At 38.2% G+C, this 20,636-nt stretch overlaps 1 non-coding gene across 1 annotated transcript; it reads left to right on the forward strand.

Moving 5' to 3' along the window:
- Positions 1 to 4,540: 4,540 nt before the first annotated feature.
- LOC145013586 (small nucleolar RNA R71) lies at positions 4,541 to 4,647 on the forward strand. The gene has a single exon (XR_013665136.1). It is a non-coding gene; the product is annotated as a small nucleolar RNA R71 (small nucleolar RNA).
- Positions 4,648 to 20,636: the final 15,989 nt, after the last annotated feature.

Here is a 20,636-nt window from a genome sequence, read left to right on the forward strand (position 1 = left end):
ACACACCAAACAAAATAAAAACAAAAACAAATTGTTCAATCAAAACAAAAAAAACTAATCATCATCCTCTTCATCATGGCCATGTGCAGCCCCGCTCCCACCAGCTCCACTCCGTCTTGTGTAATGATCTTGTCCCAAGATGGTATGTAGGGGAAGTTACCCCCATCAATGTGTGGAATATGAAAATGGTCAAAAAGCTGCACGTGGGATTCATTGCTTAAATTTATACCCCTCGCCATTTGGTCTTGTAGCTGCCTCATATCGACATTGTACCAATCCATTGGCACTTCATCATTGTCCACCGGAATCACCGGTGGTTCCTCCTCCACTTCCCGCTCACGTATCGATTTAACCCTCCTTCCCGGTGCCTCGGGCACGACCACCGGATCGTCATGCGGGATATCATAGTGACCACCGCCATAATCTTCAATAATTCTTGCCCTCCGAAAAAAATAGGATTAAAGGGAGGGGCAGGAATCATTGTCATCAAGTTCCATGCACCGCGGGTCATCACCCCATAGGAGTTAGCTAACCGGGTCACGAACATTCCACCATTAACCTTCGAAGTTTTTCGATCTTGACCGCTCCCTCCGCCAAGTAAGAGGCCAAACACCATGGAATGTTGCAGAAGGTGTCGGGCGTGATGATACTCCAAAGATAAAATACGTCATGGTTGGAAACCTTGTCGTCGTCCTTCCTTTGATTGATTGTAGTGGAGATAAGGCGGTGTATGAGGCGGTGTGTGGGTGACCTAATGCTCCCTTCTTGAACCGATTTTGGAATATATAATTTGTTGGCGATGGTGTTCCACCAACCAATACTTGTAACACCATCGAGGAACACCTTATGAGATTGTTCCAAGAATGCGCGGAAGATAGCAGTAGTGACCAAGGGTTGGTCATAAATCCCCAACCGACATGCAAGATCAATGACCGAACATTGATGGAATTCGCCCCAAGACAAAAACTAAAGCTCCCAAGGTGGTAGCAATCATCCCATCCTCGGAAAGATACCATGGAGAAAAATTCCCAGCAGAGTTCTCGAAACACCGGCTCTTGAATTCTGAAAACTCGGCTCCATCCATCACATATAATTGACACCCCATCGTAAGTAAATTCCTTAACAAGGTAAGGCGCCAACTCTTCCTCATATCAGACATTCTTTAACCAATCCCAGTCAATCCTATTACGTACATAAACCTCCTTCTTCCTGACCTCAACCAGCCTCTTCCTCCATTTTGTCATCGTGGAAGCAGATTCAATCTGAGGGAAATTCAACCAAGGAAAATCTCCTTGGCTTCCACGAGAGCTTTGTCCTCTTGAAAACATTGTTCCTACAAAACAAAGAACAAACAACCCAGAAGATACAGAAAAACATCAAAACAGATTCCATCTGGGTCCCAGACTAGACTCGTCGAGTCCATGAATGACTCGGCGAGTCGGATGAACTGCGCGAGTTAGTCGACGGGTCGAGCGAAATTCGATAATAACACTCAAAATTTTCTACTGGGGTTTGTATTGGGATGTTCCTAAGATGTATTAGAGTAAGAATAACCATCCAAAACAATACAATTAATACAAAATCAAAACCATAAATATTCATTAAACTTCAAAATCGGGTACTCTATGAAATTGACACCTTAGAACATCTAAAAATCATGACTTTAACAGAATTATGGAAAAAATTAAGTACCTTTATTGATAGAATTCGAGAATTTTGAAGAAAAGGTGAAAAACTTGATGAGTGCTTGAGAGAGAAAGAAGAGTGGGCGCACGGCAAGTATGAATGGGAAATGATCTCATTAGGGTAAAAACCCTAGTTTTACCAGATGTAAAGATTATTTTTAATTAATTTTTTTCTGTAAATAAAATTGACTCGTCGAGTCAGGGTTAGACTCGGCGAGTCTAGTCGCGAATTGAAACTCATCTGGAATCTGAATAGACTCGTCAAGTCAGGGTCAGACTCGGCGAGTTACTTGCAAACAATTCAAAAATTATATCATTTTGTTGAAAAAAAATTCCATTCCACCCCACACTCAGCCCATACGCACTCTCAAGCAGTCATGTTTGATGATTTAGAAGATGAAAATAAAATCCTAAAAAAACGAAAAATAAAATGAGAAAGAAAGCAAACTCTCATAACGGGTTGCCTCCCACTAAGTGCTTCTTTTTAAGGAGTCGTTAGCTGGACTCCTTCTTACGTTTCTTCATTTTCCTACATCGGTAATGCATGCCTAATCTTTTGCGGTTTATACTTCGTCTTGTAAGCGTGTATCTTCTTCTTGTATGCCCGTCTCAATTCTTCTCTCTTTTTCCTTGTAGCACCATCTCCAGCTGCATGAATTTCCCTTTTCCTCACCTTCTTCTTCTTTACCCCATTCTCTTGCACCCTCTTTTGCACTCCTCCTTCTTTAAACTTCATTACTTCATAATTGGTCAAAACTCAGGCTCGAGGTTTGGTCATACATGACTCAATGAATGGGTTATCAGCATCATCTTTCCTAATCCTTGCATTTTCCTCTTCTCCAAAACTCACCTCTTCTTCAAGTGGAATGTCTTCATCTTCTTGCATTATTGTATCGAGGCACGCTACTTGAATGTTTTGAAAATCACCATATGCTTTAACCATTCTGCCTTATGCTGCTTGATCTTCTAAAGAATTAGGGAAAATCTTCATGTCCAGAACATGCAAGGAGCTGGTAACAAGCAAGTCAAGGTTGTCTTCTTTTCTGCACTTTTCGATGGGACTCGTCGAGTCTGTCAAAGAGACTCGGCGAGTCAGAGCGTATTCCATAAAATCCTTTGTTTCTTTTGGATCAGCTCCCCCAAGCAACCTCTCCATCTCTTCTAAGTCTTTATCAGCATCAAAGTTTTCTTCAGACGATAGCAAAAACTTACTTGGATCTTCTTCTTGCAAGAGTGCAAGTTCTTTTTGTAGTATTTCATCATCCAGGTCAATGAAGGAAACGTCTTCTTTTCTTGTTTCTTCTTGCTTAATCTCTGGTAGAGCTTTAAACACTGCTGACTCATCTCCTACCCTCAATGTTAGTGTGGACTCGCATACATCTATCAATGCGCATGCGGTATTCAAAAATGGTCTCCACAAAATAATTGGAATTTCGGGGTCTTCTTCCATGTCAAGCACTATGAAGTCCACAGGGATTACAAATTTCTCCACCTTAATGAGAAGATCTTCACAAACACCTTTTGGACAAATAATTGTCTTATCTGCTAAATGGATCTTCATATTCACAGGCCTTGGCTCCGGTAAATTTAGCTTCTTGAAGAAATAAAAAGGCATTAGGTTAATACTTGCACCCGAATCGGTCAATGCTTGAGTGGCAAGTATATTTCCAAGCTGGCAAGGAATCGAGATGCTTCCCGAATCGCCCTTCTTTTCTGGTAGTTTATTCAATACTAATTCCGCCACATCTGCCATATCTTTCCTAGCAGCAAAAACACCCCTAAGCAAGTTTAAATATTTGGGTGTTTGAAGCATTGTTTCAACAAATGGAATGTTGACTTAAAGGGATTTAACATGTTCCATGAAAGCTCTGTGTGCTTTGACCTTTTCATCAGGTATGGCTCGTATTGGGAATGGCAAAGGAGGATTGTAAGGCTTTAAGGAAAGCGCGGATTTGTGATCAGGGCATGGACTCGTCGAGTCCATTAGAGGGACTCGGCAAGTCTGGTTGGGTTTAGCTGAACTCGACTCTTCTGTCTTTTCTGCATGCACCTTAGTTGAGACCTTCTGTGCATGGGTCATAGGAGTGAAAATTTTTCCATAGCTGGAGGTTATAGCATTCACATTCTCCATTCTCGGATTATTCTCGGTTTTACTTGGAAGTTCACCCAGTCTTCTCTCGTTCACTTGATGTGCAAGTTGTCCAAGATATTTTTCAATGTTGAGAATAGATGCTTGCTGATTCCTTAGTATAGTTCTGGTCTCTTTTATTGCAGCATCATGATCATTGTGTCTTTTTTCAGATGCGGCTATAAATCTTGTGAACATTTCTTCTAAGTCGGCTCTCTTTTCCACCACCGGTTCTTCCTTTCGATAGTAAGCCCTTTCTTTTTGCTTATATTTCTCTTCCTTTTCCTTTTTATATTCTTCGTACGGGAGCCATTCCTTCTTGGGTTTCCTCCAATTCTCAGCGTATTTATCCCCGCTTGAGTAGAACACTTGCGCCTTCTTGTTTCCATTTTCATCCAAGTCACAATCCTTTGTGAGATGAGGTCCTCTACAGTTCTCGCACCCAAATCGAATAGCATGGATTGTTTGATCCATTTTTGTCATCCTTCTATCTAAACTATCAAGCTTAGCCATCATCGCTGCCATGCCATCATTGACTGAGTTCACTACCCCCCGACTTACTTCATTTCTTGGGTTGTGGTATTCTCTAGAATGTTTAGAAAATTCTTTAATTAATTCCTTGATTACCGGGGGTGCCTTCTTTGTGAGCGGGCCTTGCGAGTCGAGCAATTGCCTTGTGGTAACATTGAATCCATCATAGAAGATGGAAACTTCTTGTTGCCTATTAAGGTCATGGTGTGGGCAATTTATGAGAAGACCTTTGTACCTCTCCCACGCCTCATAAAGGGACTCTCCGGGTTGTTGCTCGAAGTTGGCAATAGCTTTCTTCAACTTGGCTATTTTAGAAGGCGGGAAAAAATGGTCTATGAATTCGTCTTTCATCTTAGCCCATGTGGTGACCGACCTGGGGGGAAGTGACTTGAGCCAGTCCTTTGCAGCACCCTTGAATGTGACTGGAAGCATACGAAGTAGCTAGGTCTCGTGTGACACATTTGGAACATTGAAGTAGTTGGCTACATCATTGACTTCATCCAAGTGCTTGTAGGCATCTTCGTGGTCTTTTCCATAAAAGGGAATCTCCTTGATTTGAGCGAGTATGTGGTCCTTTAGCTCGAAAGTAGCAGTAGCAGGAATTGCGGGTTGCACAAGTCCTGGGCTAGTATTGTCACGCATCATCTTCTTCCATTCCCCTATGGGGACTTCATCGATATTAGCCATAGTAATAGCTAAATCGTCCTCAAAATCGGATTCGTGATCGTATTTAGGTTCTTCTTCTTCCTCGGTCTCGTACTCGGTGTCTTCTTTAATCGGGTCTTTGATTGCTACAGAGGCGTTGGATGCTCCTGATTTACTACTCTTCTTCTTGCTGAAAACGGACTTGAGGTTCTTTAGTGGAGAATTCTTTGAAGAAGAGGATTCTCCAACGGATTTTCCTTTGTTCCTCCTTAGTGTGGATTCTGGGTCTTCGAGAGGAGGGACCAGAGGTGTATCAAATACTCAGATCATGAAACAACTGCAAATAAAACAAGAGAAATGCGTAAAAAGAACAAAAATAAAATAAAAATTAATACTGTGAACAGCGATGGACTTGCCGAGTTGTCATGAGTGCACTCGGCGAGTTCAAGGCAAAAACAGAAAAAAAAAATTTCTAATTACTTATTAAAACGGATATTTATTAAAACTTATACTAACTACTAATTTACCTAAGAATTAACTTCGTGTAAGATAAATCTCACACAAAGGATTGATAAAAATAGAAATTAGTTCTAATTTAGAACTGTTCCCCGGCAACGGCGCCAAAAACTTGATGTGTGTAAACTCAACTAGTTTTAAACCTACTTTTAATTATAAAATAAACACACAAAGGCAGTGGACCTATCAATTGTGGTAAAGCTAAATAAGTAGGGTATCGAACACAGGGAACAGTATATTAAAACTAAAGACTAATTTTATCTAAATTAAGTAACAAATAGAGGTTTTCTCTAGTTTTACAAGACTAGAAACTTACTAACTATCACTTAAACTAAAAACTAGAAAAGAAAAGATTCAATGACGAAGGGATCTTCTGCTTAGTTCAACTCAATCGATCCTATGGTTGATATTATGGTAATAGTGCAATGGATTAATTCTTCTATTGGCTACCGATTCAAGTGATTAGCTTTGCGTTCACTGCACTAATACTTAGAGAGCAAACTAACTCAAACAGTGATCAATTGTCTAATTTAATTTAATTCACTAGATTATTTATTCGGGTTAATTTAGACTTGATATAGCTAACTAATTTGGTCCTTTAGTTAACCTCTTGTTGATGGTCATCACACAAGCTCACACATGAATTTTCCTAATTTTCTATTAATTCTAGTTTCACGTTCGTTATTCCTAGACATATGATAAAGTGGTCACATAAACATATGAAGTTGACAATTAAAAGATGTTCATGCTATTTAATTATCTTCCTATCAACAGAAAAATAGTTATCATTCACATACAAGGTTCTTTAACAAGCTAAAGTCAACAAAATCACCAATATTGAATTAATCCTACCATAGATCAAACCATAGTTTCAATATTGTATCCCCAAACATAAGTTTAAGAGTTTTAGCTCATGATTGAGGTAATTAACAGCAATAAAACAAATTCTAATTGTCTAACCATGATTGAAAACAATAGATTAAGTAGAATGATGAGAATTTGCCTCAAATCTCCTTCGGAATTAAATTCTAGGTTGTATCTTCGTTCTTCAGATATCTCCTGGCTCTGATTCACAACTTCCTTCTCCCCAAGGGTTCCAGAATACCTTGTGTCGATCTGGACAGCTATTTTTATAGATTCGAACCGACTCGCCGAGTCCAAGACCGACTCATCGAGTCCATCCCTTAATTCCCATACATGGTAAGTCACGGAGTCTTTATCCTCTCAAATCTTCGTTAAGACTCGCCGAGTAGTCGACCCAACTCGCCGAGTACCTTGTATTTTTAGCTTTTTTTTTTCTTCTTTGTTCAACTCCCGAGCTCCCAACCGCTTCTCCTGCTTCCTTTTGCTTCCGAGCTTCACTTTTAGACTGAAAACACAATTCAAACACTTTTAAGTATCTTTTGTCCATGATATGCAATAAATTAGCTAATAAATGATAAAAATCTATACTTATTATGAGGTTAAATATGCAAATATCAGGGTTCTATTACATTTTTAATTTGAAGTTTAACCTATATTATTGACAAAATCATAATCAGGAATATATGTGCAATATCCAACATACAATGACTTAGATACCAATGACGTAAGAATTTGTTTCATGTGGTAAATAAACTTTGTATGAGTATTTGAGCTATACACTTCAACCGACCTAAAGTAGGTATATATTTTCAACCGACCTAAAGTAGGTATATATATATATATATATATATATATATATATATATATATATATATATATATATATATATATATATATATATATATATATATATATATATATATATATATATATATATATATATATTAAATTTTATTTGCAAACCATTAAAGGATGAAAATGAATCCAACAAACAATTAGATCACAAAGGAAAATGAACAGGAAGTTTTGGAATCAATAGTGTTGACTGAGGTAGGTTCTTAACTTATGTTTCTAACGAATTTACCATCAGTCCTCTCGTTTAACATGTGTCTTGACCCTTCCCTATGGAAAACACAAAGACCAACCAAATTACTTAATATGATCCGTAGACTTGATTAATTTGCAATAACAGTCCTCTTATTTAACATGTTAACCTTTGCAACCCCTAAATGAAATTCTCTATGTCAATTTCGTCGACCAATATATACACATATGAATCAAAAACTCATCACACATTATCCATGAGCAAAAGTGATATGTTTAACTATATTTATCTCAACTGACTTTATTTGATACCTTTGATTTTTAGGTCTTTGACACCTTTAAATTGGTGAATGAAATTATACACGTATATTTGTATTTACACACGAAAGCCCATCAATATATTTTGGGCTTAGTGCCATAACTTATTCTATGACTATAACAACCTAACATTTGTCGATACTCGATAAAAGAATTCTAAAAAGATAGAACACAAACGCTGACATTTTCCATAGCCCATCCTACATGTTCATTAAACAATCTTTTCAGCATTTGAAATACAGGATGTACTAGATTTTTTATGGGTGTTTATGTTTCTTTTCCCATATGATTATCGATTGGTAGATGTTATGCGAGTTGAAATTAGGTTAATGTAATGTAACTTAATAAAATCTTTATGTTTTGTTTATCTCTTTGCCAAATCCAACCCCGCAAAATGGGAATTCTTCCCTAGTTTGTATTTAATCCCTTAATTGTCATGTTATGAATTTATTTATATAATCGTATATAAAATGTCATTTTTACTTAGTCTGTTTTTTTACTTATTCCGGTTATGTATGATTTTTTATAGCATTTTTCTACTTTATATTTAAAAAATATATTAGTAAGAGAAGTACGATTTTAACACCTCAAATTTCAATCTAAAATTTTCAATTAAAAATTGAAGTGTTTATTCAAATCACAACTACAAAATCTTAAATAGGACCAGTTAATCTTAGAACATTCATCAGAGTATCGTCAAAAGTTATCACGTGCACAAGTCTCCCATGGATGTGATGTAATCGAGCCGTGCCTCTCCTTTATTATAAGAAAACCTTAAAACATTTAAACCACAAAGTTTAACGAGTTCCCAAAAATACCACATAACACATATAGATGGCCACATACAAGTATATCGGGTCCGTATTGGCCCCGAGCCCAGATCGGGTCCATCAGGTTTGTATCAACCCCGAGTCTATAATGACTACGAGCCTAGGTCGACTCCATGTATACAATATAAGCATAAAAGTAGAAGTCACAAAGATAACATACACAACAACACATGTCACAGTACAACAAATAAGACTCACTAGTAACACATAATCTACCACACTGGTAAGTATAGTGAGAAGACTCACCTAAATCAAAGAACTCTGAAAATAGTATGATACGATCCCTTTTCTGCACCGCTTACACCCGCGAATCCACTAACACCATATTCAGAAAAAAAAATTAATTAATAGCCCAAAATCCTCAAGTTTGACCCACGGTCAAATGTGGTCAAAAGTCAAACTTCAGGCTGAGTACGCGCAACATACTCAGCTCGTTCGAATGGCATACTCACCATAGATAATCGGGACACCGTACGAGTACGTGCAGCGTACTCAAAGGTACGCCTAACATACTCGGTCATATGGCGCTTTTCCATTAAGTGCTTATTCTCTTAAGTCCTTTAATCCAACACTCAAATCTAGTCCTACAACATCATTCTAAGTCATAAAGTTTCCACCATTATGACTTTCCATGTCTAGAAAAGGTCCAAAAGTCTAAAACTTAACTTATTAATCCATTAAGACATCATCACACTTACATGGAAGGAATAGAAGGAACAAGATCACATTTTTAAGGATCCTAATAGCTCCATAATGAATAAAGGTAACTTTATCCATCAGAATGGTACAAACAACCAAGATCTAGTTTTTAAATCACAAAGGGACCAAAAGAGCATCTCTTTCAACTTAATCCATTAAGTCCAAGTCTCCAACTTTAGATCTGAAAAAATATGATGTTTAGATGGATAAAGTTTCCAACTTTATCCATAACAAGGTCACACAGTTTCAAGATCTAAAATTTATGCACTAATGTGACAAACGCTCATAACACCCAAGACTAGCTAGATCTATCAAATGCATCATCAAGATTCAATCTTTATACCTCTAGAAGAAAGATCAAGGTGAACAAAGTCTGGATCTACAAGCTTCAATGCAACCAACACTTCTCCAAAGAGCTCTTTCTTCTCCAAGATGCACTAAGAACACTCCAAAGCACTCAAGATCACTTTCTTTTGCTCAAAAGGCTCACACTAAGGTTAGGGTTTTCATGGGAGGGTGTTGGAAAGGTGGAGGCTGAGAATGGAATGGGTTCAGGGAAGTTAAGGGGCTTAAATAGGTCTCAAACCACGAAAATAGGACTTGGGCACTGATCGCATATGCCAAGCATACTCAGAGATCCCCTAGTACGCCCAACATACTTTCCCATACGCCCAACATACACAACTTAACCCAAAATCGTCCTAGATTCGAACGGTCATAACTTCTTCATTCTAACTCTGATTTCGACGATCTTTATATCCACGGAAAGGTATTGAGGAGATATACAACCCTATATAATTAATTTTGACATAAAACACATAAAAATAAAATCCTTAATTCACAAAGCATGTTTAAAACACCACTTTTCCCATTTACCCTTTGAATCCAAAGCACAAACTGAACTCTTGGATCATATAATCTAAATTACCCACATCTAAATGGGTCTAAACCTCTATTTCTCAAATCCCGAAGCCTTATGATACTTGATCTGTGGGTCATAGACCCAAATTGTGAAACGAATCGACCCAAGGTGTTACAACTCTTCCCCATTTAAATTAGATTTCGTCCTCGAAATCACTATTTTCTAGTTTCTAGGAAATTAAAAGATCAGACCATGTCTTCTAGATCCCTAATAAAAGTCAACTTTGACTTAAGATGGCCTTCCAATAATCAAATCCATCCTTAGTAGAACCCACATACCGATGACAAATGAATCCTTGATCCCACTGACCTAAACTAATAGAGGGCAGCCATCACTACTCATCTCAAAACCAGGAATCTAATACATTATCTGGCTTTCTGACATACAAAATCATTCTCAATCACAGACAAAATGGGTCCACTTTGTAATCTAATCTGAACGAAATCCTTATGACCCTAAATTATCATGTTGTCTAATATTCTCATTTTCGATCTATCTAAGATCTTTTTAGCTCTGAGCTGATCTAACAGTTATTTGAACCATCAGATTTCTAACCGGTCGTTGAAACTAACATCATTTAAAATGACTGTACCATGAGATTCTATCCAAGAGTATGTCTGGCAAAGCTACCCTAACCTACTTGTACATAATGCTTCAACAACCCTCTGACTCTAACCATGGATATCATAACTAGCCATCACACCGATGCAACGTAGCTTACTTTGCTCTAAATGAATTTTACATGCCTAGTTGTAGTCTTACATCATAATCGCACCCATACGGCCCACCACCTTCCTCGATTCCATGGATATTGTGTCCTTCCCATAGTCAAACTACAATCCTGCTATGGTCTAATCCCACCAAGATAAAACTATGAGCAAAATTGTAGAGTCACCACACTCTCTTAGCTACTCATGGACCAGGTGAATGCTACGGGTCACCACACTCTAATGTTTTCTAAGAATTTGAAGGTATAGTGCTAGTCTTTCACCTTTAACTGCATAGGATCCATTAAAGTAGTTAGTTATTAATAAAAAACCGACATATACATGAAGATCCTTAATATGAATATCCTTGACTAGTTGTAGCCCCATGATTAGTGCTTCATACTCTGGTTCATTTTTAGTTGCATTGAATTTATAACTAACTGCCTTGGGTAGGATGTCCCCCTTTGGCGATGTTAGTATGATCTATGGGCTTGCTCCTCTAAAGTTGCGAGTTCCATCTACAAAAGCGTTTATTTTCCCATGCTTTCTTATTTTTTGAGTTGTTGGCTTTCAAATTCTGCTTTGGGTTGTATATCATCACTAAAATGAGCAACAAAGTATGCTAGTTCCTATGAATTTATTGAGGATCATGGCTCATATTTGATGTCATATGGGATGAGCTTTATTGACCACTTAGTTATTCTACCTAACATTTCTAGATTTCTCATGAAATTCTTGATAAGATAATTATTTTTGACACGTATAGTATGAGTTTCAATATAATATCTTAATTTGGTAGAAGTTGTAACTAGTTCAAGTATTAGTTTTTCAAAGTTGGAGTACCTGGTCTTAGCATCCAAGAGGCTTTTACTTACATAGTAGATGGGATGTTGGTCCCCGTTAAGACCTTTAGCTAAGACTACACTCACCGTGTTTGAGGATACTGAAAGGTAAAGAAGAAGTGGTCCCCATCTAATGTTCTTACCAATAAGGGTGTTGAACTTAAATATTTTTTAAGTTACTGGAAAGCATATGCATGTTCCTTGGTCCATTCGAACCTTTTGTTCTTCTTCAAGACGTCATAGAAAGGCTTGCATCTTTCTAAGGATCTTTGAGATGGACCTGTTTGGGGTTGCCACTCTTCATGTTAGTCTTTGAATATCTTTTGTCGAGGATGGTGATCTTAGGTCGAGGATGGCCTTGATTTGCTCTGGGCTTGCTTCATTTCCTCTTCTCGCCACCATGTATCCAAGGAATTTGCATGATCTCATTCCAAAGTGACACTTGGAGGGATTCAACTTCATGTTATATTCATCCAGTATGTCGAAGTTTCTTCAAGATCATTGAGGTGGTCTTCAGCTTCCTTGACCACCACGTCATTGATGTATACTTCCATGGTGTCCCCCAGTTTCTCTTTTAACATCTTGTTGACTAGCGTATGGTATGGTGCACCTACATTTTAAAGACCAAACAACATGGTAGTATAACAACAGATACCTATTGGAGTTATGAATGTCATATCATCTTGGTCGGATGGTTCCATCTGGATATGTTGGAATCCCGCTAATGCATCCAAGAATGTTAATAATTCATGACCCGCTATCACGTTTATCATGGAGTCATTCTTCTTCTGTACTATGACCACGTTGGCCAGCCACCTTGGGAACTTGACTTCCTTGATCATCCCTATTTTGAGAAGCTTTTCCACTTGCTCTTGAATGATCAAGTTACTTTCAGGTGCCAACTTCCTTCTATTTTGGCATATGGGTCTGAAAGAAGGGTCAATGTTAAGTTTATAAGTTATAATATTCTTATGTATACTCGTCATGTCTTCGTGTTTCCATGAGAAGGTTTTCCTTCTTTCTTTTAGGAGTGTAATTAGGTCCTTTTCGTTTTCTTTTGGTAGTGAGGATCCTCAAGATTTAGGGGAACTTATTTTATATCTTGCTCATTCACTTCTGGTACGTCTCGTGCCCCCTACTTTAATCGTTATTCTTTCCTTGGTAATGATGAAAGCTTCGTCAAAGTCTTATAGCAATCTTTGGATTCTTGCTGATCTCGAAGGATCTGTACTGTCCTCCCAGGGGTAGGCATTTTGACACATTAATGGTACATCAAGGGAACTACTTTCATGCTATAGATCTATGGACTACCTAATATAAAACTGTAGAAAGACAAAACACTAGTAATACAAAAGCGTTGCATAGAGCCTACCCCTTTGATGTAGATAGGTAGTGTGATTTCTCCAATTGTATGCTTTGTTTCACCGTTGAATCCCATTAATGGGATTCTGGGATGTTCATCCTGGTCAGAGCATCTAAGAGTATGATGTTTATCGAGGACCCTTCATCCATCGGGATCCTTTTGTTATTGATGTCTTCTTTTGGGGTCTTTCTTCTTTTTCTATTTTGGATACTTAGTATGTCTTTTTTCTGTAGAGTAAGAAGTTACACAAATATCAAAGCCCCTAGAGATAACATTAATTTCCTTTGTGTTCGAAGGGGGGGGGGGATCATTGTTTTTCCAGGATCTTCGTAGGATACTGCTCTTTTTCCTTCAATATTTCTTTTCATTTTCCTAGGATCTCTTTGAGATGTCCTTTGCTTAGGAGATAACTAATCTCCTTTCTGAGGGATATGCAATGCTCAGTGATGTGGCTAAAATCTTCATGGTATGTGCACCATTTAGACTTGTCTTTCCAGCTACTCAATTTCTCTTCTTTCCTAAGCCACCATGCTTTCTCGCCAAGATCTTGCATGGTAAAGATTAGACCTGAAAAATCCACAGTAAAACAATTGTCACTGATCCTAGGGAATTCATCTTCCTACTTTTCATCAAGGGAATTAACCGTATGATGACCAAGTTTAGAATATGGTTTTAGCTTGTAGGATATTTAGGCCGAGTAATCGGCCTTCCTAATAGGATTGTCATATGAGTTTAGGGAGCAAGTCATCTTCTAGATTTCCTTTCCGTCTTTAAGTCTAATGAACCTTGATGTTCTACTTCTGACTTCATCCGTTTTCCTGCATGGGGTCATTATGAGATCCTCATAAAAGTGATTATCCTTCTTTAAACCCATCTTGAAGGCTTCCACAACAATGATTATGTCGATATAGTGTGATGCACTGCGATCAAGCTGGCTCCTTTCCTTTGAAAACGAAGTACTTGAAACCAAAATTGAAAACCGTAAGCACAAAGCTTAGTGAGTTCCCCCCCCCCCCATCACACCACATACCATACAATACACATACTGCCTAGCATATCTGGGTGCTGGCCTACCCCTTTGGTCTCTTTCATCCGATAACTGCCTAGCATATTTGGGTGCTAGCCTCCCCTTCGGTATCTTTCAACTGGTAGCCGGGAGCTAACCTCCCCTTTGGTATCTTTCAACTGGTAACCAGGAGCTAACCTCCCCTTTGGTATCTTTCAACTGGTAACCAGGAGCTAACCTCCCCTTCGGTATATTTAACCGGTAACCGGGAGCTAACCCGCCCTTCGATATCTTTCAACCGGTAGCTAAGAGCTAACCTCCCCTGCGATATCTTTGAACCGGTAACCGGGAGCTAACCTCCCCTTCAATATCTTTCAATCAGTAACCGGGAGCTAACCTCCCCTTCTGTGTCTTTCAACCGGTAACCGGGGACTACTTCACCCCTACCATTACCACATAATAACATAATATAAACACATTGCTAGGCATACACGGTTTCTGACGACCCCTTCGATATCATTCAACCGGTATCCGGAGACTATTTCACCCCTACTACTACAAACATGTATCACAGAGCATCCTAGCACACAAACATAATAGATAAGGGCATACCAGATAATTATCACAAAGACAATCATCTAACAAACAACTCCTACTGGTGGGCCGACATTGTGGCCTTAGGCCCACTTCTACTGGAAGGTAACTCACCTCACACTGTTGAAGTCTCGCAGACGAAACCTAGGTTGCTAGATGACAGATTCCCAAACTGTCAACATCAAAATAACAGCCAATTAATAATTGGGTACCAACACATATCATAAGTCCATACTTGGGGTAAAAGGCTACTTAACCCCCAAAAGTCAATTATGAGTCAAATCCCAACATATGGCCCAATTTTCTAAATTGGGCCTAAACCTCTACATGATCTTCTCCTAAGGCCCAACCATTTAGTCCAATCCAAAGATTTGGCATTCAAACGACACAATATCTCATAATCATCAAGGCCCAAATTATCGCCAATCTATGGCCTAATTTTCCAAATTGGGTTCAACCCCTCAATGGGACTTACCCTAAAGCCCCTCCAATTATTCTAGTCCATATGATTGTTCTTGAACGTCCCATTATTGGCCCAATCACCAAAGCCCAATAGAAAGGCCCAACTTAAGGCCCAAGTAAAACTAGGGTTATAAAATGACAATTAGGGTTAAGTGTTTCTGACTTAACCCATTAAGGACTTAATCCATTAAGTCCATCAATCTATTGGGTAAATCATATAGTGTGGCGGGCTTAATACACAATCCCAATCCTGTCATCCAAAATGCGGGTCCCGACAACCCATAATCCATATATCTAAAATTAGGGTTTTCTAAACCCTAATTACGGTTTCAGACCCAATAGGCCCAAAACTAAGTCTTTAGATCAATTAGGGTTTCATTAGGCCCACTAGGGTCTCATAAAGGCCCATTTGAGTTTCATAGGTTGGGCACCACCAACTACCACCTCGGGTAGTGGTGTTCAACGACGGATCACGGTGGTGGTTATGGTTCTAGTCCAATCGAGTCCAAGCATCCCAAAAGTAATCCAAACACATGCAATGCGCACCACCACCCGACACGGCGGTCGGTGGTGGCAGCCACCACCCTATGGTGGTGGTTTTGAGTATTCCTATCCAATTACAATCTTACAATGCAAAATCTCAAATAACACACACACTAAGATAAACACACACACACAACCACCTTGCGGTGGCCGACGGTGGTAGATGGTGGTAGCCACCACCTCACGGTGGTAGTTATGGTTGTTCTCAGTTTTCCGGCCAAGCTACACTATACACACAAACACACCAAAAATAGAAACGCACCCATCCACACTTCTATTCGCAAGCATCCAGCTACCCTCCTGGTGGCATACGGCAACGACAACATACTCACGAAATGGCGGCAACAGTGGTTAATGGTGGTGATTTGCGATGATAGCCACCAGCTCACAATGGTGGCGGTGGTCTCTCTTTCTCTTCAGCCCATCAAATAGGTCAACACCCGAGGGATACGATGTGAAACATCAACCTTTAGCCACCGACTTGGTGGCCAACAGCGTTGGAGTATGAGGAAGTGGCGATTGAGGCCGACAGTGGTAGTAAAGGCGTTCCATACGTCATGCACACCGGAAATAATAAAGGAGAAGAAGAAATGGGTTGTAGCTAGCCCACTGTGTGCCTCCGGTCGTGGAAAACTCAAGCAGTGACGTTCACAACCCACACTTTGGTCTCAGTGGGCTTTCCCGGCCATTCACGACATTACAAGCGACATTAGGTGGCTGAACGGTAGCGTTTGTTGATGAGGTAGTAGGTAGCGGTCATTCAGGAATTCATTTGGTCAAAAAACAATAATGTGAAAGCAGGGTGGTGGTGGTTGATGTTTTGCTTTAGGGTTAGGGTTCGCATGGTGGAATAAGGTGACAGGTTTAATACCCGTATCCCATACAAACTTTGCGTCCAAATAACACCTTTGGTCCTTCCTTCCCGTTTTCTTTCCAAGATTAGGCTACAACTTACCATTTAAACCATGTCGCCTAAAACCCTTTACAAATTAAGTCCGAATTTTACCAAATAGCCCCTCCCTCTGCAAATCCTTCTCAAATTAGGTCCAAAATTTACTCTTTAGCCCTCAACATTCTAAATTCATTTCAATTTAGGTCTAATGATAAAACTTCGACTATGTTAACATTTTTAGTTCTTCCCTCTCATTCTTTTCAGCCTAAGCTCCAATAATTACCATGAAACCCCTATCTTCATAAATATTTATGACCTGAATCCAAAATTTACACTTTTAACACCCAATCTCTAAAATTATGACAATTAGCTCCTCAAGACCAACACCTTACTATATAGTTATTGATTTTAGGGATACTATACATTAATTAATTAATTAATTAGTTAATTAAATAAACGGGGTGTTACATACAGTATACCTTAGGGGTGTCCGAATTAAGAGGAATTGCTTCACTTCCTTTGAGGTATATCTATTGTAGTGTCAGGTTCCATAACCTCGGACTTAGAAGCTTTTTTGACTTCCTCCTTTCTGTGAACTTTCGAAAGTCTTGCCATAACACTTCTGGTAGATCAACGGTGTTGGATTGGTCAGTAAAATTACTGTAGACAACGAAGAGCCAATCATTGATCATGATGTCTGCCCTGCCGTGTTTACCGAACAAGCCTCTGAGAATCATATGCATCAACACAGTCCAAATTTCAGAAACTGGTGATTTCTTGAACTCCTTAGCCTTGAATTCCCCTTTGTATCCGATTTGAAAAAGAACAGATTGAAATTCTTTAGGAGAGGATTCCACCACTTGGAATCCTTGATGATTTGCTGCAAATACAATGGAACAAAGGATGCTTTCTTTGTGAGTAGTAATGATAAGATCAACAATAATCTTGCACTTGAGCACTCCACCTTCAAACTTAACTCGCTCAAAGGCTTTGTGCAACAATTTGAGAGGGAAGCTGGGTTTGGGATTTTGGTGAGAGAAATGGAAATGGTGTGTTTGGATATATACTCGATCATAACCCCTACATAATCTTCATAATCCATAGGACCAATGGAGAACATTATATTTTTCCCTTAGAATGATCTTAGTCGAAGAGGATGAAGCATATCCCTTCGATGACTTCTTCTAAGTTGCAGGTTTGGAAGATTTTGACGCCATTGTTATGAGAGCTTGAAGAATACTGGAGAAAAAAGGAGTGTAGCTGAAGATTCTAAAAAAAGATAGCCAAAGTGAGAAAAGTTGAACAATTATGATACAAAATCCTTTTATAGGTGGGTGTTTTCGGATCAGGTAGAAGAATAGGAATAATGACACCCAACTCAAGAAACGGGTTGCATTAAATGCATAGGTCTAAAAGACCTCCTTATGTAACAGTTAAAGACCACGAGATAAGACCTTTGTTCGCATAAACAGGGCAACTGTCGACTCGTTTCAGAAACGCTCAATGATATTTTTAAAAGGCATGCCAAAGCATGTTTATTGGGAATTAAAAGGATAATCATAGAGGAAATTACTCTTTAAATTATCATGAGAAACGTGTTGGAAATAACACATTAATTGATAACCTTAAAATTCAATTTATTAGATAAGGATCTTGGAAGGATTTGGTTCTGAGATGGAAAAACTTAAGATACTTCTGAAAGAAAGTTAAAAGAGCATTAATACTTGATATAGGTTCAAGAGATGGCACAATCTCTAAACGAATATTAAAGGTAAAAATGACTGAGGATCTGAGAGGTCAAGTTTTGAAAAACTTATATTGAGAAGTTCCGAGAGCTCAATGAGTTAAGCTCGGAAAGAGACAAGTATGGAGATCACAATACCAGCTCGGATTTGAATTCGGAGGAAGACTCTGTTGGAGAAGGTGTCTAAGTCCATAACTTATTTGGTATATACTTGACCCGACCCGGCATGGTCCATTTGGGTTGCATTGCATTCGAACTATTTATGGATAATTTTATGAGAGTTATACACATATGTCTATTAATATATTGTAAGTTATAATATATTAATATGAAGTTATTTAATTAGTGTTAGTCTTAAATTAATTATGAATTAATTTAGAGATTAAAAGGAAGACTAATTAAATTGTGGGCTATTGTTTTATATGGTGTGGGCTAATACTCATTAGTTAATGGGCTAGGCTTATATGGAAGTCAATGGATGATCCATGGAGCTTTTAACCCATGGATCCTTGGGAAAGGAAAGGTCATGGGTTATTAGGGTTTCACCCTAACCATGCACACTATATAAGCATGCTTATGTTGCATGAAATGGATAGCTAGCTCATGTGTGTTTGTGTGTGGCCGATTTTATAAGTGTGTATACACTCTCTCAAAGTTTTCCATGAGTTTGTGGTGATTTGTGATTCCATTTGAGGCATTCACACTATTGGTGCTTGGCCCTCAAACTCCTTAGGAATCAAACTCATCATCAAAAGGTATGTAATCTCATCTAATTCTTTTATGTTTAAAAGTACCCCATGCCATGTTAGATAGGTTATGAACCTTGGAAAATTAGTATTTTGCATGTATTTAGACAAACATAGATCCAAGGTTTATTAGGGCTGCATGCACACTTAGGAAGTGTTAGATTGCTCAAAACCCAACAGTGGTATCAAAGCCTACGCTTGTTTTCTTGAATACTTGATGCAAATTGCTGAAAAATGTCGAAAAACTGCATTCTGCACAGCAGACTCGCCGAGTCCATGTGTAGATTCAAACAACTCACCGAGTCAGTTCATGCACTCAACGAGTTGTCAGGCCTGAGTGCAGATTTTCGAGTTTTGGTGTTGGAATTGGTCTAAAATCATTACCTTAAACTGTTTTGATCTTATAAAACCTGTTTTTGATGTGGTAATGATGATGGTGGACCAATTTCAAAGTTATAATCAAAATTTCAAGTTTCTTTGTGTTCATATGATTCTTGAAATTGTTGATGTGGATGTTCATGTTCATATGAGTTTTGTTAGATCATAGGAATTATTTGCAAATTGTTTGTTAGTTAATTCTTGATCTTAATGTGTTTTAATGGAATTCATAATTTGTCCTCAAGTTATGGAATTCCAAAAGTTTTTCTTTTAAATGTTTTTTTTAAGAAGTCATAAGTTACACTTTTGAAGAGTTTTTCTAATAAATGCTTTTATGGACGTCATAACTTGTCCTCAAGTTATGGATTTCCAAAAGACTCTTCATTAAAAGTATTAAACACTTAATTAAAACTCATAAGTTATAAATATCCAAAAGTTTATGAATTCTTCAAAACTTGCCCTCAAGTTTTGGAATTTGTAAAGTCTTACACAAACTTTAATTCCAAACCCTTAGAGTTTTAAAAATTAAAATTCAACACTTATACTATTATAAGATTAATGGTTAATTATTATATATATGTATAAGAACAAGTCGTTTTATCGTTAGTAGGCCTCATTCACGAAGCCGGTCTATAAGGTTGTTGCCTATAAAATGGCAACTTAATGGGTGTCCACTCTCACCCACCGCTTGCTTGACTGGTGGAGGGTCGTTAGCCTAACGGGTAGGATAATAACTTTAAATTCTCATTAAAAGTATAATGATTATTATAAAGTAACTAAATATTTTTTTTATTTAATTCCCAATCTTAGTTACTTTAGGAAAAATGTGAATTTGGTGCTAGCCCATGGAATTCACACTTTGTACCTTACCAAGTCGTTGGTGGAGCGTGTGTGGTTAACCGGCACACTAACTTCGACTAGTAAGGATCACGAAGGGTGACTTAATGTTTGTCATAGATTAATGGAGCGTGTGTGGTTAACCGGCATATTGATTAGGTGATAATATTAAGGGTACCAAGTGAATTGGTATGGTTATTCACACCTTGTTTTGTGATCCTCGGCATCCCAGTCACAAAATTTGAGAGGGCACACTTGAGATTGAAACATGCCATTGAAAAGTTTAATGAATCTCAAAAGATATAGGAATTTCAAATCCAATTAAAACGTAATAAATTAT

The sequence above is a fragment of the Lactuca saligna genome, chromosome 8, assembly GCF_052625555.1.
Source record: "Lactuca saligna cultivar CGN05327 chromosome 8, ASM5262555v1, whole genome shotgun sequence".
In the NCBI taxonomy this organism is placed as follows: Eukaryota; Viridiplantae; Streptophyta; class Magnoliopsida; order Asterales; family Asteraceae; genus Lactuca; species Lactuca saligna.